At 39.2% G+C, this 27,568-nt stretch overlaps 1 protein-coding gene across 3 annotated transcripts in view; it reads left to right on the plus strand.

Annotated features, from left to right (window-relative positions):
* The window catches only part of sipa1l3 (signal-induced proliferation-associated 1 like 3), a 67,262-nt gene that overhangs the window by 2,534 nt on the left and 37,160 nt on the right, over positions 1-27,568 (plus strand). For all 3 annotated transcript variants that reach the window (XM_057347686.1, XM_057347685.1, XM_057347687.1), the window contains exon 2: positions 27,074-27,167. The gene's annotated coding sequence lies outside the window, so the exon portion shown is untranslated. The remainder of the gene's footprint in view (positions 1-27,073; positions 27,168-27,568) is intronic.

The following is a 27,568-nucleotide window of genomic DNA, read 5'->3' on the forward strand; positions in this document are numbered from 1 at the left end:
CTCTCTCTCTCTCTCTCTCTCTCTCTCTTCTCTCTCTCTCTCTCTCTCTCTCTCTCTCCTCTCTCTCTCTCTCTCTCTCTCTCTCTCTCTCTCTCTGCCTGCTTGGCCAGAGTAAATATAGCATGTTGGTTTTTTGCTTGAGGATAAACACAGATGTCGAATAGGCCTGTTTGCCACTGTGAACTCACCCCATGCATTTGTTCCTAGATATAGAAAATAACAAAAAAGGTGCAGTAATAACTTGAATTTGAATGTCATGATAACCTTAATGTTTAATGCAGTCATCAAGTCTGTCTGAATCCTCATTGACCTATTCTCCGCCTGGCTTTCTTGTTTGGTCATAGCTGATAGAGTTACATTTAGGTGTATAATTAATTTGATAGCGTGCAAGGTTGTTAAATATTGCATTAGTTTCGAAATTGCACATTAACTGGGTGGAATTTGCATTGTTATATGAAAACTTGTCATTCAGCTTACGGTGAGCAGTAAAACTGACAATGTTTTAATGTGACACTGTGTGGGAAATGTCATTTTATTATGAGACATTACACTGCTGCTCAACCGAAAGGCAACAAGTAGTTTTGTCAGATCAGTGTCATGACTTGTTGACATGTTTTCTTGAGAAAAACTAGCTGCCATGCTGTTTTTACACCTGTTTTACTTCGTCTCTCCACCTGCTCTTCTCCAGAACCAGAGAGACCTGATTGACAAGAGAGATCCCACAGAGAGGGAGTGGAGCAAAGAACAAAACATGTCTTTGATATGCCCCCCGCCATATAAAAACAAATCAGATGCGTAACTGAATAATAGGTAGCTGAAACTTAAAATTGACATGCATATTCTTAGTAAAATTTAGGTTAAAAAAAGGGTTTTGAAAATATTAGCAACTGCATAGAGTTTGGTGAGAGCTTGTTCATAAACAGTTTCCATTACACATATTTTTGCGAAACTTAGGCAATATTTTCAATAAGTGTGGATAAAAATATATTGCAGAATGACAGCATTTCCATTAAACAAAGTTATGCGACAGAAGTTTGTTCTTCTTGTGATGAGTCATTCTTTCCAAACTTCTTTGGGTTTAAAGGCGGGTCGCGATTTGCAAACCAACTACACAGCGCCATCTTGAATGATCATGTCACTTTTGTACACCACGGGAGTTTTGCAAAAGATTTCTAATTCCTTTATCGAGTTGCCTGGAAAAACACCTCATGCAAGCGTAAAAACATTTTTGCAATATCTGACTGGAAGTTTTTGCGAAATTGAAAATGACATGTTTCCGTTGGCCTTTTTTTCAACTCGCAATTTCAATTAGCTCAATTTGAAGGGTAGGCTAATGGAACCGCCGCTACAATTGTTATATAGATTTTCTTTGTTATTAAAAATTTCCTTGTGGAATTATGCATGTATCATTTAAAGACCTCTGATTTGGCATATGCTGATTTGTTGTGAGTAACACGTATTGTGGTGTGTATTTCTTTAAAATAGTGTTACAGTGATTTTAGTTTTACACTGTAAAAAGAATACTGTGAAATTTACAGCAACTTGCTGGCAGCAATTGGCAAGTAAGTTGCTGTAAAACATTCCACCGTATGCTGACTGTAGGTTTAATCACAGTAACTATTAAATACTGTAATTCTTTATTACAGTAATAATCACAGTTCTGTAATTGCAATTAGAGTATTAGAATGCTGTGTTCTTTATCACAGCAAATATTAAACTAGTGTAACATGCATTACTGCATTAATTTTTGTGTACTGTGAAATAAAGACACCACTTTTACCACAAAAATGACATTTATTGACTTACAACATTTCTTATGTGACAATGCATAAAGGCATAAAAATAGATTGTAAACATGTAAACATTATTTATTTTGTAAATATATATTTTTATTTTGTAAAATTAAAATTAGAAATGTATAAAACACAATCATTTAAAAATGATATAATATACATTGTTTATAATAAAAAACGACATTATTAGATCTATACAATATATCATTGAAAAAAACATTATTTGTAACTGACTGATGTTTTTCCTGAACTGGAGTCATCCTCCTGGACTGAAGTCTTCTTCCTTGCAGCAAAAGACAAAAGACATAGACTCATTATATTCAGTGATATTTAATCTGCAGAAGCTGCATCTGGCTTATTACACAGACTACCGGTATTTAATGCTGCTCAAATGTGCAGTAACTGTATTTACACCACAACTCCATAATGTTATAAGATTAATGTAATTTTAAATGCATGTGTATACATTTTGAAAAGATAAAAAAGACAAAAACAAAGTGAAAGACTGATGCTGTCTTTAAAATGAGTTAGAGGAGCTTATCACATGTCATAAATATAAGAAACAGGCACTCATTACAGTGGACTGAAATATAAAAAAATTATCTTAATATTACTATTGATATTTTAATCATGATTATTGTCAAATAATAGAATATGTTAAAAATGGTTTAGCATGTCATTCTTACAGTTCATTCTTATTGACTATAAAGACAAATAGTTCATGGGTGATATTGCTGTTTTTGCATTAATACATCTTCACATTGTTTCTTTTAGTAGCATAAAAAACAAATTTTACAAAACTGAAAAACACATAACTGAAAAAGTAAATGACTGCAGTTATAATCTCGTGTTATAATGAATGAAGTTGACTGCATTAAACTTCCATTATAATAAATGAATCTGACTTGCATCGTATCTGCAACCTGTTGTTTTTATAACCAAGCGGTGACTCATCTAAACTTCTGATTGGCCATTCCGTTCATGCGCCGAGACTATGACAGGTTGTAAGACTCACCGCTGTAAATAACACATGTAAAAGAAATATGCACAGTGATCAGATGTAATAAGACACTTTATTCACATTTCATTTTAATCGTAACAGTTGTATTCAAGGGCCAAAAAATGCCTTTTATGTTGAATTTTGAGGGCATTTTTTGCACAAAGCCCCCGTTATTCTCTTGCCCTGCAATGGATCTTATAAAGAATATGAAATATTTAACCATTAAAACTCTTAAAAGTCTACCTGTTATTGCATTTTCTTTCAGCTCAGCACACTACAGTAACTTATCGGTTTCCTTCACATGGCTACGCACAAACACACACATAACATACACACGGACACAATTCCGGATTATTTTTATCCAACAGCATTACTCCTTCGCCAAACTGAAGATGTTATCAATCAAATCTTGCCAGATGAGAAAATATATCATTATTTGCGCGAAGCATTTATTTTTGTAGTAATATGCACATGCTAGGTTACCAGCTAAGCTCCCTGGCCTGTTGTTCTGTCGCTATCTCTCCCAGCAGCCAGAGCACTCGTAAAGATACAACGCACAGACAACTTGACAAGAGGAAACTGCGCTAAATTAACAATAATGGAAACAAATAATATATGTGGAGTCTCTTCAGATTTGTACTGATAAAAAATCTGTTAAAATTTACTGTATAATGATTCACAGGATAAATATATTTACTTTAAAGTTACACAATTCCAGTTTATTTTTTTATCCAGCAGCATGAATCCTTTGCCAAACTGAAGATGTTATCAATAAAATCTTGCCAGATAAGAAAATATATCATTATATGAGCAAAACGTTTATTTTTGTAATAATATGCACACGCTATCATACCAGCTCATGTCTGTGTTGTTCTCTCGCTATCTCTCCCAGCGCACTCATATACAACGCACAGATGACCTGACAAGAGGAAACTGCGCTAAATAAACAATAATAGCAACAAATAATGATAAAAATTTGAAAAAATTACTTTGCTAAAGTCAAGATTTTGAAGAATCTGTCGAGTCTCTTCAGATTTGTCCTGACAAAATGCAGTAAAAAATTACTGTATAACGATTCGCAGCATCAACATATTTACTGTAGAATTTTCCCGCCATCAAAATTCAGCACCCTGCTGTATACAGGATTTGATCATTTTACAGTAACAATGCTGTAAAAACTACAGAAATTTTTTACAGTGTAGAGTTAAGGTCTTTGCACATACAGTCCTAAATTTTCGTATGCGTTTTTTCGTATTTGGCTCGCGTTTGTACGGTGTCTCTGAATTGTTATAAAAGGCCACTCAAAATGCTTGCTATAGATGCGAAAAAGCAGAAAATCGAACCCGGTCCGAATTTTTTTATGACGGACGAAAATATCGGAGGCAGTGTGTAAATGTGTAAATGTGAGGTCGTATTTATTTTTTAACGTGCGGAAATTTCGAACGCAAATTTCGGACTCAATGTGCAATGGGCTTTACACTCTTAAAAATAAAAGTGCTTAAAGGGTTCTTCACAGCGATGCCATAGAAAAAAACATTTTTGGTTCCGCAAAGAACCATTCAGTCAAAGTTTCTTTAAAGAACCATCTCTTTCTTATCTTATTATAATCTGAATGACCTTTTTCGCCACAAAGAACATTTTGTGAAACAGAAAGGTTCTTTGGATGTTAAAGGTTCTTTATGGAAACATTTAGACAAAAAAAATCGTGAAGCACCTTTATTTTTAAGAGTGTATGTGCAAAGCAATGTAGCAACTGTGTGTTAATAGTCATTTTAACTGAAGTATCAATTTTAGAAAATGCTTTTCATTATGTTCTGTAACGTGAAGAGCTTTCTAAGATCTCTACTAATTTCTTAAACTTCTGAACCATTTGTGAATGTGGGAGTACTTTGAGCTGGAAATTGACTTTACCAATAAGTGTCTCGGAAGGGAAAAGGCTCTTTGTTTTATAGAGGATCTCAATGAAATTAATGACACCAGATGTTTCAGACCCACACAGTTGTGGAAGTAGGCCATTCATTGTCCCTGGAGATCTCCTTGTTCACAACTTTCTGTTCTTAAGGAATTTCCTATTGATCTGGCAGAGCAGTTTATTCTGTTCTCCCTGGAGAGGCGGGGGTAGGAAGAGAGACATCGAGAGGAAACTGTCAGAGCGAGTAGGGGATCCTCGAGAGCACATCAAACGGATACGGGGAAGGAAGTCTAGATGAATGGACACAGTCTAGTATGTCCTCTTTATTCAGTAGAGTAGTTACATCTTAGATAGATGACTTATGAACTAAGATCATTCCCTTCAGAACTAAATGATATTTGGACTTGATAGATTTCATCCAGTGGTCAGATAGTCGTGTCTTCCTCCATCTGTCTCTGATTGAGGGAAGTGTGGTAGCGGTGTGCGTCATGCTGGTTCGTTCCTTTTGCACTGTTGGAGAGGAGGGTAACTCAGACAGGAAATGAGTGCAGGGAGATGACAGACCCATGAATCACCCCTACTTTCAGAAGATGGGTCAGGAACAAACGCAGGGTTTTAAAACAGCTCATGTTGCCTAAGTGAACATTGGAGGAAAAATGCAGTTACTCCCATGTCCTGTCACACACTCACAAATTTCAAGAATTTTGTTCGTTTTAGGAATTCGGAGCCCATGACGAAGCAAAACACACTATAAATTCAAAATGTTTGCCATTTAGAGTTCAGTTTTTAAATGGAGTGAGATAGTTTTTCAGCGTAAAGCATTGGGAGTATTGTGTTTAACCGCTTGGATTTGCCAACTATTTTTTTCTCAGAAGGCACTCACTTACCTCCTTCGAGGGCCCTAATGTGGTCAGAGCTCAAGGGCCGCACTTTTTTTACCGTTCTGTGTAGTCTGTGCACACCCACACACATATGCCTACACTCGTTTATGTTGCCTACACGCATTCCTGCATTCACTCCATCATTATACTGCAATGTATTTCGTTATTGACATCATTTTTTGAATGCCCTTTCAATATGGCCTTAACCACACCGGTATAGCGCACCCACGCCACCTATATGGGATACCCATTCTTCAACGGTTCTGAATAATAGTAAAAGTATTTTCGTATAACCTCTGCTTGCTACATCCTGCAACATTAACCCTGGATTCATCCACTAGATTGATGACTTGTAAGCCATGGAAGATAGGTTTACCTTTTTCTAAGTTTCTGGTTTTTACATTTATCTGTAGGCGTTCATGCCCACAGCGTCCTGCATTGAATTGTGGCTTGTGGATGTGTAATTTCTCTTTATACTTCTGGGCCTTTTATGTTCCACGTCTATGCACGGACCAGATTGAACAAATATAACTTCTATTGAGCTACTTCTGCATGAGTTTAACAAAGCCGCTTCCAGAACCGCTTCAAAGAAGTGACGTCGGTGCACTGAAAAGCACATTGGCTAGTAAAGCCCTCATAAATGGCTGGTCGAGAGCGAGCCGTTTCTGCTGTGCATAGTCTCCTTTCTGTTAGCACACTGGTTGTGGCTCAGACAAAGCTGCAGATTGTCTCCAAAATGCGTGAATGCCCGGATTAGGGTTAATATTGACGCCCGTGCCAAAAGCACCAAGGGCCTCTTATTCTTGCCACTGTTACAGACTGGAATTTCTTAACAGGAAGTTGTGTATGCGTGTGTTACAGTGTTTGTCCGGAGTTGTGTGTGTTCTTTGTAACTGTTCATAGCTGAGATCCAGCAACTGTAGAGTCATTGTTTTAATGCTGATTACAGTACAGCTGCAGCATGTGGTCAATCCCAGGATGCCATTTAGTTTTCAACATGCCCTTTTCCATTACAAAATCAGAATTGAACGAGGCAAAAGCTTTGTTTTTATGCATCTTCTGTGAAGTTCTATGCATTCTCTGTTCCTTTTGTGTTTTAAAAAATACAGTTTTTCAATTTCCAAGGTTTCAGAAGGATAGCAACAGATTTTTTTATTTGTTTGATGCATTGATGTAATCTCCACTGAAACAGAAAGTAAGGGCAGGGCATATTTAAAGGTCCCTCCCCTTAAAAAATAGCCAATTGTCAGAGCCGATAGCCTAGTGGGCAGTGCTCCGACATATGGCGCGGTTGCGCATCGGGCGACCCGGGTTCGATTCCCGTCTCGTGGTCCTTTCCCAAACCCACCCCCTTCTCTGTCCCACTTCGCTTCCTGTCCTCTCTAAAAATAGCAGTACAATTAAAGGCAAAAACGCCAAAAACAAATCTTTAAAAAAAATACTAATAATAAATAGCCAATAGTGTTAAGTTTAACTCTCAGTCATGTAATTTGCTGAGATGTTATAAAATGATGTTGGGGTGGGCGGAATGTCAAAAATCTATTTCACAGAATGAGTAATTTTATTTCACGGTAATGATATACACTGCGTTCCAAATTATTATGCAAATTGGATTTAAGTGTCGTAAACATTTAATTTTATATTGTTCAATTAAACTTATGGATGGTATTGTGTCTCAGTGCTCTTTGGATCACTGAAATCAATCTCAGACACCTGTGATAAGTAGTTTGCCAGGTGAGCCCAATTAAAGGAAAACTACTTAAGAAGGACGTTCCACATTATTAAGCAGGCCACAGGTTTCAAGCAATATGGGAAAGAAAAAGGATCTGTCTGCTGCCGAAAAGCGTCAAATAGTGCAATGTCTTGGACAAGGTATGAAAACATTAGATATTTCACGAAAACTTAAGCGAGATCATCGTACTGTGAAGAGATTTGTGGCTGATTCAGAGCACAGAAGGGTTCGTGCAGATAAAGGCAGAATGAGGAAGGTTTCTTCCAGACAAATTCATCGGATTAAGAGAGCAGCTGCAAAAATGCCATTGCAAAGCAGCAAACAGGTATTTGAAGCTGCTGGTGCCTCGGGAGTCCCGAAAACCTCAAGGTGTAGGATCCTCCAGATGCTTGCAGTTGTGCATAAACCTACTATTCGGCCACCCCTAACCAATGCTCACAAGCAGAAACGGTTGCAGTGGGCCCACACATACATGAAGACTAATTTTCAAACAGTCTTGTTTACTGATGAGTGCCGTGCAACCCTGGATGGTCCAGATGGATGGAGTAGTGGATGGTTGGTGGATGGCCACCATGTCCCAACAAGGCTGCGACGTCAGCAAGGAGGTGGCGGAGTCATGTTTTGGGCTGGAATCATGGGGAGACAGCTGGTGGGCCCCTTTAGGGTCCCTGAAGGTGTGAAAATGAACTCTGCAAGGTATGTAGAGTTTCTGACTGAGCACTTTCTTCCATGGTACAAAAAGAAGAACCATGCCTTCCGTAGCAAAATCATCTTCATGCATGACAATGCACCATCTCATGCTGCAAAGAATACCTCTGTGTCATTGGCTGCTATGGGCATAAAAGGAGAGAAACTCATGGTGTGGCCACCATCCTCCCCTGACCTCAACCCTATTGAGAACCTTTGGAGCATCCTCAAGCGAAAGATCTATGATGGTGGGAGGCAGTTAGCATCAAAACAGCAGCTCTGGGAGGCTATTCTGACATCCTGCAAAGAAATTCAATCAGAAACTATCCAAAAACTCACAAGTTCAATGGATGCAAGAATTGTGAAGGTGATATCAAAGAAGGGGTCCTATGTTAACATGTAACTTGCCCTGTTAGGATGTTTTTGATTGAAATAGCTTTTGATTTCAGTAAATATGACCTCCTAATGCTGCAAATTCAACAAATGACCATTTTCAGTTTTTTACAACCTATGAAATGTTTTCAAACTCTGTTGTGCATAATAATTTGGAACAGTGCATTTTGAGTTTTTCATTTTTTAAATAAATACTGTTGTCAGTGGGAGGTTTGTTCAATAAAATTCCAAATGTACCCTAACTGTTGATTACTTGAAAATTATACTGACTGTCATTTGCATCGACAAATTAGGAAAACCAGAGAAAGATATCATTTGCATAATAATTTGGAACCAGTGTATTTCACGGTAACAATATCCCATTATAATTCTATATATTACACCTAATTTTTCGATTGATTTACTTCATTTTTCAGATTCAATTCTCACCATAGTTGAAATGAAGTTATGAAAGTGTACTAAAGATATCAAATTAAGTTCTGATAATCAGATTTATTATTTATTTATATTTATCTTCTTGCTATATCTATACAGTAGGAAGATAGACAACATATATAACAATGAAGTATGAATATACAGGTGCTGGTCATATAATTAGAATATCATCAAAAAGTTGATTTATTTCACTAATTCCATTCAAAAAGTGAAACTTGTATATTATATTCATTCATTACACACAGACTGATATATTTCAAATGTTTATTTCTTTTAATTTGATGATTATAACTGACAACTAATGAAAATCCCAAATTCAGTATCTCAGAAAATTAGAATATTACTTAAGACCAATACAAAGAAAGGATTTTTAGAAATCTTGGCCAACTGAAAAGTATGAACATGAAAAGTATGAGCATGTACAGCACTCAATACTTAGTTGGGGCTCCTTTTGCCTGAATTACTGCAGCAATGCGGCGTGGCATGGAGTCGATCAGTCTGTGGCACTGCTCAGGTGTTATGAGAGCCCAGGTTGCTCTGATAGTGGCCTTCAGCTCTTCTGCATTGTTGGGTCTGGCATATCGCATCTTCCTCTTCACAATACCCCATAGATTTTCTATGGGGTTAAGGTCAGGGGAGTTTGCTGGCCAATTAAGAACAGGGAAACCATGGTCCTTAAACCAGGTACTGGTAGCTTTGGCACTGTGTGCAGGTGCCAAGTCCTGTTGGAAAATGAAATCTGCATCTCCATAAAGTTGGTCAGCAGCAGGAATTTTTATGATATCATTTAGGGCTAGGCGGTATGATGGAATATTCCGTTACCGCGGATTCTCCCGGAATACATTTTTATTTATTTATTAAACCAAGAAAATCCCATTGTATTGTAAAGTATTGCAATATATCGCAAATGTGTATCGTATCGAAATACATAGCAATATATTGTATCGTGACCCATCTATCGTGATATGTATCGTATCGGGAGGCACTTGCCAATACACAGCCCTACTGTATAGTTTGAAATGTAAGACTATACGTTTTATAAACTCAGTTCTTCCAAACAATGTTTTGGGGTGTACTGGTTCATAATGTGTGCTTAAGGCTAGTATATTCATACTAAAAGTCATTGTCATTTTGATTTCGTGGGGACCTAAAATTCCATAGAATGTTTGAATGTGGTATTGCTTATACAGATAGAGATTGCCATAGTTCACACAATAACCAATTGTGCATATATTTTTACATTAGTTTCTGAAGTTTAGTTTTGAAGACTGTTATAAACTGCCTTCATTCTGGGCTGTAAGAGAGAAAATTCTCCTTAAGCCCCATAAGCAGCAGGTTGCCCTGCTGTCGATTACTTTATTAATGAAAAATGCATGTGCAGTAACTGCAGTTATACACTTATAATGAAAGTTAAAACCATATTTGGACTGCTTATATCTATGGGATTTAGAACTAAAACACCAGACATGACACGCTTTTCAAGTAGTTTGTCTGTCCACACTAAGTGCAAAACCTTACACGGTCCTGTCACTCGCTGCTTTGTGGTCGTTGTTTGTTAGGACGATAACCATGGAACAGATAGCTGTTATCGTTTGTGGTTTTATCACAGCGTATCTGGCGGTTAGAGCAGATCTGTCTAAGGTGAATCGCCTAGTCTTCATTCAAGTCAATGTGAGCACATCTACAATGTTGGTTGAATTTATGTCTCACACTGTACAGCATAGTGTGTGTAAGGAGTTTAAAACTTTTCACAGTCAGTGTCTGTCCCACACACACACATACACACATAGATGTGAACTGTGTAGTGTGTAAATGAAGAGTTATGACACCGGGGTGTTGACTGTTTTGTTCGTGTATCTCAGGAGAATTCCACTACACACCGGTGAAGATAGAGGGAGGGAAATGGCCTGTTTTCTCTGTAGAACAGTGGAGCTCTTATCATCGTGGGAGAGGGAGAGATTGTCCGATTAGGGATGAGAGATGGCCGGACCACAGAGAATGCGAGGAGAAAATGGGAGGGAAAAAGCAAAATCATGTGGATGGATAAAAGGGTGGAGATGAGCTACAGTGTGGTCAAAAGCTCTTATATGCACTCTGTCTTGATTCTGGTTCAAAGATGTCTCTAGCTTTCGGACGCCCATTACCTCAGCTCTGTGTCTGTTTCTCTTGTAGGGTATCTGTGTTTTCCTGTGTTGATCCTATCGGCCTGACATAGTTACACGTTTTGGTCAAGCCAGCATAAAGAAATTCCCAGGGGACGCTAGATTGTCTAGTAGAGATTCAAAAGACATTGGTGGGTGTGTGTGAGAGATTGATAGAGGGTTTTTGTAACGGAGAGGAATCTCGTTCTCATGAACGAGGTCACGGTTATAAATTAGCCCGTGAGAGGGGGGGGGGATAAAACACGCTGGCCATTTTTTATTCTCCCACTGTTGATGAGTATAAGCAATACTTCTCCCCTGTCTACACTCTTTTAAAGATGAAGGGGCTATACGGCGAGCCAAACTGCGCGGCGAGCTTTATGAATTCCTGCACAGATCAGCAGTATAAACATACACATGGTCACGCTCATGCAGGGGTGCGTCTTTCAACCCGTTCCCACGTCTCAATCTCCCAGGAATGTTACTAGCCCTATAGGGAGCATTTAGACACATTTTCAGCGCTCCATTTCTGCTTTTATTCCAACTTTTTTTCTTTGGCTGTTTGCTTCATCGGTTTGATCCTCTCCAAATAAAACTATGCAATCAAATGACGCTTTACCATCACCCTGTGAAACGAATTGTGGAAATGGCAAAACATGCCCTGATGTGATCTTTGAGAACACCCACTTTAAAAACACACATTAAATCACTGTAAGCAACAGTATAGGTTGCAAAATGAGATAAGACTTTATTATCACCAACTTTCCGGGCAAGAAACTATGACCTCATGGGATTCAATCCAAGAACTACTTTTAGCAGTGTCATGCAATCTATCCAGTGGCAACTATTGTCATAACAATAGGAACAGTTCACCCCAAAATGAAAATTCTGTCTTCATTTACTCACCCTCGAGTTGTTCCAAATCTGTATACATTTTTTTATTCTGATGAACACAGAGAAAGATATTTAGAAGAATGCTTGTAGCCAAACAGTTCTTGGCCACTATTGACTATAGACATGTGCCGATATTCAGTAATGCGATAAACCGGATTTGCACGATGTTGTTATCGCGGGCACTTTCAAATACCACGAAAAAAATATAGATCAGCGTTTTGATTTTTAGAACGCGTATTTGTTTATTTTTCATCAACCGGATAAAAGTACACTGCATGTATGCTGCGTAGGAATGCACACTCAAACAATAATAATAATAATATGAATTGTAGTACTAGCGTTGTACAGACATAAGTATATTTAAAAGCAGTTAACAAAAGTTGTTCTTTTGTATCATTACTGTGTGTTGTTTTATTTATATTTATTTGTATTTAAATGTTTGAGGTTCTCTTTATTATTAAAAATAATTAAAGTTGTTATCAAGAGGAAAACACTGAAGTTGGTTTATATTTTCAACCTGCATTTCTCATAGAATCGAATACCGCGATAATACCGCTTACCGTGATAAAATCTTAACCAAATTTTTTCAAATTTGATTCCGGCACATGCCTAATTGACTACCATAGTAGGAAAAAATGCTTTATGAATGTCTTTGTTCTGTTGAACACATATGAAGATATATGGGAGAATGTAGGAAATCAAACAGTTCTGGGGCACTTTTCACCATTGTAATTTTTCCAACTATGGTAGTAAATAATGGCTGTTTGGTTGCAAGCATTCTTCCAAATATCTTGCTCTGTGTTCATCAGATGAACAAAATGATGACAAAATTTTCATTTTTGAGTGAACTGTCCCTTTAAGAATAGGCTTTGGTTTTAAGAAATAGTCTTGCAAAAAACGTAAATACACCCACCATCATATGACTTCTCGGGAATAGTGTTTGCATATCTAATTCTTGTCAAATATAGCACTTCAAGATGCATAGCACTAGGTCAAAAATGAGACACACTAGAATCAATGACAATTAATCTTGATGGACCATATTTGAATTGAGCTGTTAGCATGAATGAGATTGGACAGTGGAATGGGTGGAAGATTTTCAGCTAAAACAATTGAACTTTTGCTCTGTTCATCTATACATGGCTTGAGAATACTCAAAGCATAGTAGCCAAATTTGGCAGGTTACTTTCATAGTGCCTTTTGTCATTTTTGGAGCACTACATCTTTAGTCCTTATTTATATGACATTCTGCAGTATATCCTTCTATTTATCTTTATCTTTTGTGTTCCATAGAGAAAAGACAGTCAAACATGTTTTGATTTTCATAAGTGCATGAAGTGTTCCTTTAATGGCTCACCTCCTTGTGGCTGCTCCAAATACATATGCAAATTACATCTTTCAGCAAACATTACTGAAAAGAGAACTTGGGTAAGGCTGGGGAAGTTCAGTGTTTTTAGAAAAAACGTAACTAGACAGATTTTTTGGTGAGTGTTCTGACTAAACTCAGCCCTCAGTATTTGCTGTTGAGTGTTTTAAACACATGCAAGAAGCTCAGAGCCTGATGGCTGAGCACAGTTGGAAAGGCACTTTATGTGTCTCTTAAAGGCTGTTTGGTTTGAGTTACTGTCTTCCCATTTACCCTCCAGAATAGAGCTTTGTGACTTTTAGAACTAGAGCCACCTGGGGCTACACACACACACGCACGCACGCACGCACGCACGCACGCACACACACACACGCGCACACACACACACACACGCGCACACACACACACACACACATGCTCTCTCACTCTCTTTCTTTCTCTCGTCTTCTGCATTATGTGGCATGGTAATACAATATTACCCTCACTAACATATGTGATATACCATTCTTGCGCCATTGTATTTAAATCATTTTAAAGAATACCATACATGTCCATGTTACTTAGTTTTCTGTTTCTCTTCCTCTCTCCCCTTCAAAACAAATCTGACTGCTTTTGTTGTGTTTTCCCCTCTCACACCGAAATACAGCCACACCTTGTTTCTTTATATCAGGAGTTTTCAACTAAAATTGCTTGAGGTCCAGTAAACGAACCCTCCTTACCAGCCGAGGTCCGGACAATTAAATACCTAAAAATATGAATAGATGTTTTTTCATATCTGTATGATGGCATAACAATGTCTGACAACAATATATGTGCAAAATGCCCTAATCTCTAAACCTGCACTGAACATACATTCATTTCAACATTAACAACTTTAAAAGAAAACTAAAGTGTTGTTTTCTGCTGAACTGAGATGAACAAATAGCAGCATCAAGTTGTGACTGATCATCATCTGATAACATTTCAGCTCTTCTTGAGGCTGTTGCAGATGAAAGGGGGGTTTGTTTAATATTTTCTTTTAGTTCATGTCTTTATATTCCTTCTAAAAGTGTTTCACACGCAGGCTCCATGCACTCTTTTACTATTTTCCCATCAGTAAAGGGCTTGTTATGTTTTCCTAAGATCCACTGTATTCTTAGTGAACATTCATATGCTCGTTGTTGGGCGGAAAGTGAGTGAGGAAGGACCCGTGTAGATCGCTCCTACTGGGCTTTGAGCTAATATATTTCCGAGTCCTTACCTCAGACTGCTGCGGATAAGTTTCTTCAAAGTGTCTATGTCTAGTTTCATAATGCCGTTTAAGGTTTCAAATTTTGACAACCGCAACAGACTCCGAGCAAATGAGACAAACCGGTCTCGTGCATGTCGATGCAGGAACAATAAATGCAAATCTCTCGACCCATTCACCTTGAAAAACATGGTTTTCAGTGTCAACTTTTCTAACTTTTTTAAAGGACATTGTTTTTCAGTCACTGACAGTTACATCTGTCTGCGCGCTATGCAAAGAGTCTGTCTCGGCTCTCTTCACTCATTGACGTCTGAACGTAGCAAGTGCGCATATGTTAACTGTCCGTGGCGCCTTAGAACCCAAACTGCTACTGAGCGGACATTGACCTTGACCTTGATGTGAGCAGTCTGTGCTGCTTTTGTTGGGAAAGCTGCTAGAGGTCATTGAAGTCTGAAAAAAACACCTGCCACCTCACACTGGGTCGAGACTGAAAGGAGTGTTGTATTTTAGCCTGATCTAGGTCCAGGTCCATTTAAGCACTTGCTGCTGGAGAAGCAGTCAAGCTGTTTTCAGATCAGCACAACAGTGCAGCGTTTACTCAGTTTCAGGTACAGTCAGTGCGCTTCAGTCACAAGTGTCTCATTGTGTTCAGTTGCGATACCTGCCCCCGCTCAGCTCAGCTCAGACTGTTTTCTAATGTGAGGCATTGGCAGCTAAGAGTAAAACACTGTGTCCTCGTGTTACCACTGTGAGAAACGAGAGGTTATAAGCAGGATGTGTTGGGAACCTCAGCCAAACGGAATCGATAAGGATTTTTAAGCGTTAGTATGAACTATTAGCTTTATGTTATACACAGTAATGTGCAGTGTGATGTCCACTTTTGCATTCTATACAACACGAACTGAAAATAGACCAGGTAATAAAGGTTACTGCAAATGTAGCAAATAACACTGGCTGTGAAAAAGAGGTGTTATCATTGGAAAATGTCAAGCTTTTCAGGGGTCAACTTGAACTGAAGCCTCAATGACAGCATCACCATCCCGGCTGCCAGCGGTAGATGGTCAAAATGACTCAAGTGACTACATACTTCTGCATACATTTAGTTTTGGCTCCATTGTGGTTCGCCAATTTTGAACAATGCAATAAAAAAAATTCTCAAGCATTTTTCAACACAATCTTAAAGCAGTTTGTAACTAATTTGCAAGGCGGCTAGTTCTTATGAGCACTTTTTTCTTATGAATGTACATTTTAGGCAAATTTTGCTACGCCACTGACAATCGGTTTTAGGGACGTTGCTTTTTTTGTATGATTCACATTGTACAAATTCATACAAATTAGCCATCTTGTAAAGTAGTTACACATTCCTGTGAGATCAAGTTGCATTTAGCCTAAACGAATAGGCTCCAAATACTGTAATGTAACTTTAATGATATTGCAGATACTCCAAACCAGAGCCATTGAGAGAGAGAGTTGCGTCAACTCCTTTGACTCCAATGGAACAGTTTTTTCACAGCAATGGCGGATCATGGAGGCTCTCAATAGTTTCCGGAAGTTACTAGTAATGCATGGAGCTGCGGCTAAACAAACCAACTGAAAAAAACTTTTAACCCATTTAAAGACGCAAGTCATTTAGTGAATAAAAAAATTAAAGAAATAAAGCATTTAAAGAGAAAACACAACTTCCTGGAACTATCCGAAGGCTCCATGGATCAAGTGACAGAGTTGGCCCAACTCTCTCTCTCAATGGCTCTGCTCCAAACTATCTTGCACAGGATGTTAATACATCTCAACCTGCACTTTTGTAGAATTGTTTTCCATGTTAGTGAGTTTTTGTCCCAACCAAACCTTTCATGGTTGCTTGCTTTCTCTTTTCAGCATGATGAAATAAAATGAAATCTCGCCATCTCCTATAGCTCTGAATTAAACATAAAATATGTGCTGATTGGATGCTTTCAGTAAAGATTAAAAATAATATGTGTATTGTCTCAACTTCTCAACATATTTATGACATATTAGAGCACCACTGTAATGCATTTCTAACTGTAAAAATGCAAAGTACTTCGAAGTTCTTGTTTTGGTTGAGCAGTGACTGAGACAAAACAAAAGCGAGGAGAAGAGGAACTGATCCAGCTGCCTAGTAAAAACCACAACACCTGGGACGAAGGAAGTGAGCATGTGTGGGTTTGTGTGTGGGTCCCATACGCCGTGATGTTTCTGACCCCGGTCGCTTTATAAAAGGCTCCTTTGATGCAGAGGCGGGCCTGCTGTGGCAGGGCAGATCTTTAGGTGTGTGTGTGAGATTAGGAGGGTGTATTTTAACCCATATAACACTGGGCGCTTGCCAGATTTTGTAGTTTAGTCGACTAATCCCCTTCCTCCTCTTATCCACAACTGCCCACGATTGTGTTTATGTGCATGTTTGTGTACTTGCATTTTTGAGAGTTTTGTGAGTTCAAAAAAGGATGAGAGGGAATTGGAAACAGTTTTCACCTCCATTGGTTGTTTCCTGCCTGTAAAACATGTTGACGGTTTCCCTGATGGGATTTGAAACAGACCTTTAAGTTTAACTGGACAGACCAGCTGACTCGGCTCTCTCAGCTCTCTCTCTCTTTCTCTCTCTCTCTCTCTCTCTCTCTCTCTCTATGTTTGAGTTCTTCGCTCGATTCGTCTCTTCTCTCTCTCTCTCTCTTCTCTCTCTCTCTCTCTCTCTCTCTCTCTCTATCTCCCTTCTCGTCTTTATCTTGTCATTCCCTCGATCCTCATCCCTCTCTCTCTCTTTCTCTCTCTCTCTCTCTCTCTCTCCCCCTCTCTCTCTCTCTCTCTCCCTCTCTCTCTCTCTCTCTGGATCTTCTGAGGGGACTTCCATGGTAATCATAGCCACTGTTTTAATGCTCTTGCAGACTGGATTACATTGAAAACAACTGGAATTTAACATAGTCAGCAATGAATCAACATGGGCATCAATTTTGAGTCGATCGACAACTACTACAACATACTTTAGGAAAATGCAGTTTCTTAAGCATTTTAACCCTTTCATGCATGAATTTGTGAAAACCTCAGTCAGAATGTTTTTTTTGTGTGTATATGTGTGTATGTGAAATTCCCCATAAAACATGACCAAATTGGTCGCACTCTAGAGCCCTGTGTTAGATCTATTCTTCATAGTGTTGCACACTAGACTGTTCTTTAACTGTAGTTAAGAAAACAAATATCTTTTTTTTAACCTCCTTCCATCTGAAGTTAATGGCAGTTCTGCTTTTGAAGTGGTCTTGTGTGTGTATGAATGTGTACGGTTTGGTCTTGCCTGGCTCATTGAAGGCTGTGTGGTTTCTATCTGAGCCAGGGCTCTGTCACATTGCCTTTCGGCTGAGCTCTGTAGAAACCGGGTTAAGCAGCTCGCTCTGTATCCTTCTCAGACGTCACCCCCACCCCCTTCCAATCCTCCTTTCTCCTTTACCACCAGGACAAACTGGCTGTGAATAATCTGCAGAGATTTATAATTAACCAGAGATGAGTTTAGTAAAGAGAAAACAGAAGAAAAACATGCTTTATTGGCTAAAATATAGCCTACCCTCCTTCACCCAAATTGGCAGTGTGTCTGATCTGCGGTCATGGCAAAAATCTGTCTCTCTGCCTACCTAAAAATATGAAACATATTAAACTGCCTTTGTAAGTGCATTTGTATTTCCATTGGTAGCCCACGTTTGTATCTACTTATGGCTGACACTTTGTTTGTTGTGGCTGCTTGTGATGTCACTGTCGTGTGCATGAGGAAGTTGTCAGATTTAAAACAATCAAGCGTGCGACCCTGTCAAACAGCAAACGTGGTGATTGGAACCTCGGATGCCTGTAATAACCGTAACTAACAGCATCACAGACATTTATAAACGGCCCCGTCAGACTCTGTTTATTTTAACAAGATATGACTCGACCAATATGGCTGTTGGGTTCACAGTAGTAAAGAACTCATTGCTGTGCGCGACGAGTCTCCAACCCCTGCTTGTGCTGAGGACCGCACCCTGCAGCCCCCGTCTGTGCCAGTTTCTGAAGGCCAACGCTGCAGCTGGCATTGGTGCAGGGCAGCTTGGTAAGGGCAGGGTTGGGCAGCCCGGGTGCCATCTGGGCTCTTTGCTGGATGGCGGTTCTTGCATCCTCCAAACCTCGAAGCGAGCCACAAGAAACACACTCCGGAGGTCACGAGAGGACAGGCATAAGATGTTGCTGAAGTTCTGAGACTGGACGTCAACCTAAAGCACCGTAATGCATTCTAGATTAACACAACAAAGCACTTTCATAAAAGCCAGGAAACGCTAAAAAAAGCAGTTGTTAAGGACATTCTAATGCTTTGGTTGTGGGCTGCGTCAGTGTTTCTGTGCTGTTAAAAGCTCAGAAGCATCAGAGGCAGATGCTCATCGTACAGCCGCATAGATGAGATTCTGCTTGCTGACAGTCAGTGTTTGTTGTTCTCTGTGTCTGGCTTCTGTCATGAGAACAAACGAGAAATGTACCCGTGAAGCTGGAGCATGGGAGACAGAAAATTATGGTTTTTGTCTCTCTGCTTTGAGGAGAATCTCTTTTATTCACAGAGGATTATGATGCTGTGTGTGTCCTTATGCCAAGTGTAGATTAGTATTCTGTTCTTGTTATCCCAGCACTGCCAATATTAGTTGTTCTTATTTAAAAGTGAAACTGTGAGACTAATGCTTTGATGGGGCTTTTTGTCTAATACTTTGGTCCAATTTTTATAATTTGCAGATTTTGTCCAGTTTGCACACTTTTACAACCACTAAAATGACTTGGTTGGGATACAGCATGACCATCTAAATTCGTAAATTAAATTCATTTTTAGATTCATGCATTTAAAAAAGGCTGTAGTAGCATTGTAGCTTTTGCATCATATAATACATCCAGGCACCTTTTATATGATATTTTCACTATATGGACACGCCAATACACAACAGTTTGAAAGTGTAGAGGGATTTCGGTTTGACACTGAAAGTGTGTGAAGTACCACACAGTAAAGTGTGCTACTTCATATACTTTGAAAAAAGAAATTTGCTCAGGAAATACTGGCTGGATATTAGCAGTATTATTTGTCCATTCTGTGCCATTGGTTGGTTTGCAGTGCCAACAGGCAGCAGTCTCTGGTTTCCAGTATGTCTCCCCTCGGCTTTAATTGTTTGCAGGAGTTTCACTTCATTACAGTGCTAAGCAGCAAACTGCTAACAGCCAAGGCCACCCAGTGGGCTTACAGCTCCCATTTTTCCAACTCTGTCCATCTGGCCTTGGGAAGTAGGGATGAGGGAAGGAGGAGAGGTTGAAGGGGAGCGAGATTACAACATGTCTCAAAGGGACGCAGAGCCCTGTAAATGTCTGCCGCTAGGAACGATAACTGCAGACAGCGTGGGTCAATAATAAACACCTAACACTTGCATTTATTGTCCTTGTGGAAGTGCACTTTATACCGAGGAACATCTAAAGTCCATCATGTGTAGTAACCCAGAATTAATTTTTAATGTAGATAGCTGGCATCAAACAACAAGTCAACAGTGAAACATCCATGGACTTGACTCTCAACCTTGGAATGTTATGATAGCATGGTCGTATTTACGCATCTTTGAATTGCTTGCTTAGTTTTCTCTGTACATTAGGCTGCACTCTTTGGTCTCTGATTTACAATGGCAAGGTTAAAAATTGACGTAAAGATATGAGACATGTCAAGACTTGTACGGGTTTGTGGGTGGGGTTAAACGTGTTGCTTTGCATCACATCAGTCCACATCATTCATTTTAGCAGACCAGCGTCTCTGTTTAAGAATGTGTGTTTTGGCTGTGGAAACGTAGACGTGCTGGTACTTTCTTGCGAGGGCAAACGTTATGCATCTAGAAACAGAGTGGGAATACACTCAAGATTCGTGGGAGTGGGTAGGTTGGCAGTCCTTGAATTACAACACAAACACACAGACACAGGCAGGAGGAGCCCAGCACATGAATAATTCAGCCACTCTCAGTGATTATTGCGACCCACTGCTGTTTCTGCTCTGTTTCTGATCACCATGCAGCTCGACGCCTGGACGGTCACCCCGCATAAATACTGCAGGACCTTTTGCTTATTACACCATGTGAATACCAGAGAACCATTAAAAATTAGAAAATTTTTTAGAGAAAATTTAAAGATGGTGGCTTTTGTGCACACCGATGTGAAATGGCTAAAGTTAAAGTGCAGTTTATATTGGTTTTGCGTTTTTACCTGCTGTGTGTGTATTAGAGTATAAGTCGAAGTTAAAAAACAAGAGAGAATACAGTAGAATCTACGTATATATGAATGTATTCAAATCTATATTTTATAGCCAAATTGGCTGGTGTTAAACATTTGCAGTAGTTATATGTAGACATATGCCCGGTTAACCGAAAATATATATCACGTGATTTATGCACAACTTGTGAGTGAAGTACGGTAAAATGCTGCTGCATCCGAAAGCCAGAGGGCGCTCTCGTGCAGAACCTCCAAATACGCACTGCAGAAGAAGACCATAACACACGTAGTAGTAGGAAATGCCTAAGGACATGTTTTTATCACCGATCCTCAAGCCTCCTCAAGTATTTTATGATAATAAAGTATATTTATAATGATCATGTTTGACGGGTGTTGCTTTTTCAAATGCACGTTATTAGCGACTCAAACTCGCACTGCTTTTAGATCGAGCAGCATTTCTACTGATCCCAGAGCCGTACTTCACGGACAAGCAACGCATCAATAAAATAAACGATACCTTGCATTATCGCAGCCAGCTCGGTTTCAGCAGGATTTGATGGTAACCGCGGTTAACCGGGCACATGTCTAGTTATATGCGACATGGTCATATGACTTCTCTGCCACATGACCTCATTACGTTGCATGTGCAGTTCAGCGAGTGGCAACCAGTGTTCATTCATCACACTAGAATTGGTAGGTCAATGCATTGCATTGTGGGAGACAGTATTTCAGGCAGGCAGTGATGTCTTGTATGCTGCACATTTGATTTGACAAATGTAGTAGGTCATTGGGGTGTTCAATTTAGGGCTGAGACGCTATATCGTGTCATTTTTATGCTCACTTTCTCAATGAATTACAGTTAAACGCCACCACATCCGAAAGCCAGAGGGCACTCTCGTGCAGAAACTCCGAAAATGGGACACAGAAGAAGAACAATTTACACATGTAGGCCGTTCTCAATTCCGATGCTCCGAAATCGCCTACTTCCATACTATATAGTAGGCGAAAATGAGTATGAGTCATGAGTAGTATGGCCGAAACCTCAGTATGCAAAAAACAGTAGGCGAGAAATACCCGGATGGACTACTACTTACGCCAAGATTCGTGAGTGTGGATTGGATGGACACTTTTCTATCCCGTGATGCCACGGGAGCTGAGCAATGGTCAAATTTCAAAAGTAAATCAAGTAAATATAGCGGAAAACTTTTAAGGCGGACCTCCGTTTTTAATGGTAAGTGCCAATAAATGAATTTCATGCGTTCTCTGTTCTTGTGTTCTTGAGTATTTGGACTGGACTTTGACGGTTATTGATGATGTAGAGTTGCTTTTTCAAATGCAGGTTATAAACGACTCGATCTCATCGTGATCGAGCAGTACTTCCTACTGATCAAAGAGCCGTAGTTCATGGAAGAGCTGTGCGTAAAACACAGAATTGATTTCAGAATGGACCTAGACAGGTATCAGGGTTTTTCCTGGCTCAAAATGAGGCTGAGGTGGTGCCATCCTGATCTTGTACACACACGTAGGCCTACCGTACCTTTAAGTGGCTTAACCAAAGTGACTGAGTTTGACATATTAAAATGTCAAAAAGTTCTAATAAAATTAGATAAAAATGACAATTATTAAGTTATATAAAACATTACTTTTATTCAACCAAACAGAAATGTTTTTTTAATCAAACAAAGCTTTTTATCATTTCAACTAACTTCAGCCCATAATAGCCAACTGAATTAACCAGTCTTTCTAAATGAGCAAAGCTCATTCACATCTTGCATTCTCTGTGGTTCACTTTAAATGATTCAAGGATCTCTTATATTCGCTAGTGACTGAAAAGTTCAATAGTTTAAATCAATCGGTTCAAATGAGTCATTCGTGTGCGAGTCATTCTGAACGCAATGTGCATTCATACAAATTTACATTTACATTTATGCATTTGGCAGACGCTTTTATCCAAAGCGACTTACATTTCTTTATCCTATACATTTATACATAGGCATGTGCAATCCCTGGGATCGAACCCACAACCTTACGTTGTTAACGCAATGCTCTTACCACTGAGCTACAGGAAAGCTAATGACAGACAAATATACAAATGACAATCTGTTAAATGCACGCAGCATTTCTTGTGAAGACTCGCAACATAATTTTGGCGAGAGCCTGAGGCGGCACGACATTTGACGAAGCGGCCGCCTCCAATTTCTCTATGCAGGAAAAACCCTGGGTATAATTAATGTGAATTGCTATATATATCGTCACAGCCCTAATTCAATGCATACATTAATTTTGCATACTGCACACGGTATGCATTCTGTATAGGGCACAAACTCAAAGTAATATGGTAGTATGCTGTCTTGAGCATAGCCACATTTTTAGCTTTAGATGTCTGTCTTAGATTGCAGTGCAAATATTTTTAAGTTACAAATCTGATATCTTTCAACAAAAAAATAATATTTTCCCATATTTATTGTTTTCTCCATTTCTTTTTCTGGCTTGTGGTCTCTGGTGGCTTTCAGAGTGCATTGAACACAAGGTGATCTCAAAAGCTGCAGAGCTTGAGAGATTCTTGAAAAGAGTTTTATTTAATTGAGTAGGTGGAGAGGCTGTTATTACTCATACTGCATTCTGGTTTTCTTCACCTTTCTTTTGTCTGTCTTTCTCCAGTTTCAGCATTCAAAAAATACATATTCTACCCTTCCATCACACCTTCACAAGGTTGTCATCTTTCGTTTAGTTATTGAGGCATGACTGACCTTTATCTGCTTGAGGCTGTTTTCTTCCTAATATTTCTCCTTACAATCTCCAAAACAGATTTTTTATGATTTCTTGCTAAGGGGCTTGTCATTGAATTACATTAGCTGGACTGATTTATTTGCGTTCCTTTGAACTTTTCAGCTATGAATATGAGAGAAAAACATCATAAGAAATGATCACAAACAAGCCACGGTCTCCCCTGGGTCCCAAACAAAGAACAGAGTTAAATTCCCTCTCCTTGTTAACAAGGAACACAAAGCCCCCTTCCTCTTGTTCTTTGTCTCTTTTCTCTCTTTCTCTCCCTCCTGTTCTGTCCATCCAGCCTCATCTCATTGTTTGTGGGTGTAACTCCGAGAAAGACATCGTTTCATTAAGACCAGAGTTGTGGCATTATCTGCATTACTGTCTCCATCATCCTCAGTACTGGCTTCGGCTTTATCTCATGACTTCTGTGAAAAGCTGCTTCTTACAAAGACCCACTCAGATCCTTACAACAGGGGGAAAGCGATCTAGGACATCTCTAGAGACTGATCTGCTCATGAAAGCACAAGTGCTTTGCAGACTCATTCGGAAATCTGCGAACATGCAGTAATACATGCAAAGCCAGGCCTTTTTCAGTATGCAGATGTGAATTTAAAAAATGCCGGATATTGCATTCACAAGACTGCAGAGTTCTTTGTTGACAGAGGAGAATATCTGACAGAAGAGAGACTGTGTCAGAGACCCTTTGTTTAACTACAGTAAAGCCCCTCACCCCCACCCTAATGTCTCATGTCCCGGGCAGTTGCTTGTTCACATGCTATTGTGTATATGGTTGGGTTCATGAGTTAGTTGGGAATAAAGAGGGTTCAGTCCGGTTAGACAGAATTTAGACGCTTGCTTTGTCTGACCTTGAAAAGTAGCATGATGTAGCGTCAGATTACGAGGTAAACAAAAACTTATTGTGCTCATGTTAGTGAGTTATTGTTCAATAACCTTTGTATTGCATTCCTGTCTCCTAGCTGCTTATTTCCTTACAAGTTATTAGATAAAGTCATTAATCTAAAGCTTTTCCTCTGAGGGTTAATGTGCATCTGTGCATGTTCAAAAGAGTCATAACTAATTACATGATGTGCAGTTAACCCCCAGAAGTAAACAATCAACCATGGTCACATGACAGCTCTAGTATCCAATGAAGGTGAAATGTTTATTAGAAAACTGATAGTTGTGTTGTCTCACCCCTCCCTTTCGAAGCACTACGGTGGCTGACACAGAACTAAGATGTTGTCACGTTTACGCTTCTTTGCCGAAGGAGGTAACGTATTTACGAAACGCACTCTGTAGAGCAGTTTGTCCGTTTAGGGCTACTGTAGAAACAACATGGTGAATTCCATTTAAGGGGACCCGCGGTGTGTGTAGATAGAAATAGCTCATTCTAAGGTAATAAAAACATAAAGCTTCATTATGTCTTTATACAACTCTAAACACATAGTTATTTATATTATATTGCATTTCTGTCAGTAGATCCTCTAAAAAGTTTAATAAATATATTTGTCATTTAGTGCTGTTGTCATCGTATACTAAAATTACATAGTTTTACAGTACAATAAATTACAGGAACACATGGCCTCGGGTGGCTTGTTGCTTTAACAAACATACACACGTTAATGTTAATAATCCTTGTTCAATGCCTGTTGTTTTTGCTGTGGCTCTCAGGGTTTTAATGAAACATTTTTTAATCTATGATTGAGTCAGTGTTAATCTGAAGTGACAGCCTATCCAGAGGGAGATTTTCTCCTTCTTTAGGCAAGAACTGGAGGGTGTATTCCTCAGTGTAGACTCAATCTAGTCTGGCCTGCAGATTCTCATCAGTCCCCTGCTGGATGTCGTTTATCCTGATCAGTAGGTCCATCAGTTCTTGTTAGGCCTTCGGCAGTGCGGCACAGTAACCACGTGTATCTTTTGCCCCTCGTGGCACAGCTCTTATCATATACAATTATTATGTGATGTCAGATGTCCCCCAAGTGTTCTGTTTCACTCTTAACAAAATTTTTGTTACAGCATATCCGCATGAGGATGAATACAGTATTTTTATATCCGTCATCTTGTCATAACATTAATTAGCTAGGTTATAGGCACATTCTACGACAGTAATGAAGATGCATGAAAAAGAGGACATGTTTGTTTATGCACAGTCCAAGATTAATGCTACCTTGGTACCAAAGAGACTAAAAATTAGTTTAGGTATGTAAATAAAATGAGCTATTTGCTAGTAGACTGGTAACTTTATTATGATCTGCAAATCAGCATGGCTTAAATCAGATTGTAACCACGCATCTTACAACTTATTAAAGAATAATATTAAGTCTGTCTAGAATGCCTAAAGGTTTTTTTCCCCTAGAGCAGGGGTCACCAACTAGCGGACTCCGGTCCGGATGCTGACCACGAGATGCATCCGTCCGGACCGCAAAGCCTTTTGACATAATAAATAAATGAACACCTAACATTATTTTATAATGCAATCAAATTTATACCAGGCACATCAAGGTCCGCTCAGTAGCAGTTTGGGTCCTACGGCGCAACGGACAGTTAACATCTGCGCACTATTGCTACGTTCAGACGTCGACGTCTCGACGAGAGAAGAGAGCCGAGACAGACTCGCTGCACAGCGCGCAGACAGATGTAACTGTCAGTGACTGAAAAACAATGTCCTTTTAAAAAGTTAGAAAAGTTGATGCTGAAAACCATGTTTTCCGAGATGAATGGGTCGAGAGATTTGCATTTTTTCTTCCTGCATCGAGATGCACGAGACTGGTTTGTCTCATTTGCTCGTAGTCTGTTGCGGTTGTCAAAAGTGGAAACCTTAAACTGCATTATGAAATTAGACAGAGACACTTTGAAGAAACTTACACGCAGCAGTCCGAGGTAAGGACACGGAAAATATATTAGCTCAAAGCCCAGTAGGAGCGATCTACACGGGTCCTTCCTCACTCACTTACCGCCCAACAACGAGCATATGAATGTTCACTAAGAATACAGTGGATCTTAGGAAAACATAACAAGCCCTTTACTGATGGGAAAATAGTAAAAGAGTGAATGGAGCCTGCGTGTGAAACACTTTTAGAAGGAATATAAAGACATGAACTAAAAGAAAATATTAAACAAACCCCCCTATCATCTGCAACAGCCACAAGAAGAGCTGAAATGTTATCAGAAGATGATCAGTCACAACTTGATGCTGCTATTTGTTCATCTCAGTTCAGCAGAAAACAACACTTTAGTTTTCTTTTAAAGTTGTTAATGTTGAAATGAATGTATGTTCAGTGCAGGTTTAGAGATTAGGGCATTTTTGCACATTTTCCTTCATTATATTGTTGTCAGACATTGTAATGCCGTCGTACAGATATGAAAAGACATGTTTATTTCTTTGGTCTGCCAAAAACCATCAATTCATGATTTTAGGTATTTAATTGTCAGGACCTCGACTGGCAAGGAGGGTTTTTTTACTGGACCTCAAGCAATTTTAGTTGAAGGCTCCTGCCCTAGAGTGCCACATGTGAAATACATCCTGTACTAAATAACCAAAATGAAAATCACAACTGCTTTTGCTTTTGTTTTTGTTACAGATACGGTAAAAGATGGAGACGGCTCATTGCTGATGCAGTGAAAACAGCTCAATAATTCTAGTGTAATAAGGACAAAAATACATTTTTGGAAAAGGTAAGAAATGTTTCTGCACTGTACATTTTCTCATTTTAACCGTCATTGGTAGTTAATAGTTAACTTTTGATCCTACTTGAATGCTTATTTAATTCCCCCTTAAACTCTTTTGCTGCCCTTCTGTGCTGACAGCTGAAATGATTAGAAATGAATGTGTCCAGCACTTCCTCTGACCCTTGTTTTTACACAGTAGTCTTGTGTGCCACAACTGGACACTCTGTAGTGTGTGTTCACTCTGGGGAGATGGATGTATCTGCAGCAGCTGTGGGGATGTAATTCAGTCCTGTAGCCTGTCATTATTATCGGGACCCCTGCGGGTGTTTGCATAGTCTCTGACGTCAGCCAGTAGACAAAATATAAGAGAGAGAGAGAAAGCAATCGTGGCTAGAAGAGAGTTTATT

This window comes from Triplophysa rosa, linkage group LG12, assembly GCF_024868665.1.
Source record: "Triplophysa rosa linkage group LG12, Trosa_1v2, whole genome shotgun sequence".
In the NCBI taxonomy this organism is placed as follows: Eukaryota; Metazoa; Chordata; class Actinopteri; order Cypriniformes; family Nemacheilidae; genus Triplophysa; species Triplophysa rosa.